The sequence below is a fragment of the Rhagoletis zephyria genome, unplaced genomic scaffold (genome assembly GCF_001687245.7).
Source record: "Rhagoletis zephyria isolate East Lansing unplaced genomic scaffold, Rhagoletis_zephyria_1.1 Rzeph_scaffold_02530, whole genome shotgun sequence".
NCBI lineage: Eukaryota > Metazoa > Arthropoda > Insecta > Diptera > Tephritidae > Rhagoletis > Rhagoletis zephyria.
In genome coordinates this window covers 46307-47218 of record NW_016159614.1, presented here as the reverse complement: position 1 = coordinate 47218, position 912 = coordinate 46307, and the positions used below count along the sequence as shown (strand labels likewise).

The 912-nt window shown below is 33.0% G+C and overlaps 1 protein-coding gene across 1 annotated transcript in view; it reads right to left on the bottom strand.

The window, feature by feature from the left end:
- PGRP-LA (Peptidoglycan recognition protein LA) overlaps positions 1 to 912 on the bottom strand; it is a 48403-nt gene that overhangs the window by 28171 nt on the left and 19320 nt on the right. The gene's annotated exons all lie outside the window — the stretch shown is intronic.

The following is a 912-nucleotide window of genomic DNA, read 5'->3' as shown; positions in this document are numbered from 1 at the left end:
AATGTCGAACTAAATGTTTCTTAATATTTTTTCGTTTGACAGTAATATTATAATTTTTCATATCTAACTGCGAATAACTAATTCAAATTTGCGGTTTCATACAGCTGGCAACCCATTTAAAATTTTTTTAAATTTTTATCGAAATTAAAATTTCAAAAAAATAATTTCCTCCTCCATGAGTATAGAATTGATTTTATATATCTCCTTCCCAAGTTACTACAAATACTTTCTGAGATATGCAGAATGAAAAATTCCGTTTGTACGGGATATGTCAGGCCCTCTTTTCTAATCGGGATAAATGCTGCCCTATGTTTTGAGTTGGGCTAAACGACACCAGTGTGCAAAATTTCATGATAAGTAGTTAAAGCATGAAAGCGTAACAACCAAACAAACTCACTTTCGCATTTTTAATATTAGTAAGGATATATTTTATATAGGTATCAGGTAGAAAAGGTACGTGAAAACGTTACCAATGTTAAAGTCGATGTGCTGTCTTTTATACATACATATATGTATGTTTTACAGCATACGGTTAAAAATCAGTACTCAATATTTCCAGGCAATATTCTTTGGCGGTAATTTCCGCCACTCGCTTTAAAGTTGGCGTAATCAATAGTGAATGTTTTCTATTAAATTTCATCAAAAGCGTGGTTACACGGCGTATGAGTAACAAATCGTTGGTGATACTTAATGTGACCAACTCTTTCATGGCTCAAAGAAGTACAGCTAAGATTGAGTTAACCCTTCGCCACCTAACACCGGTCACAGTGACTACCGTTTTTATTTTTTAAATATTCCCGTTATTATGCAAGCTCCGCAGTTGTCCGTCTATGCACTTTTTAACCGACTTCCAAAAAAGGAGGAGGTTATCAGTTCGTCGGAATCTTTTTTTTTTTTTTTTTTTTTTTTTTT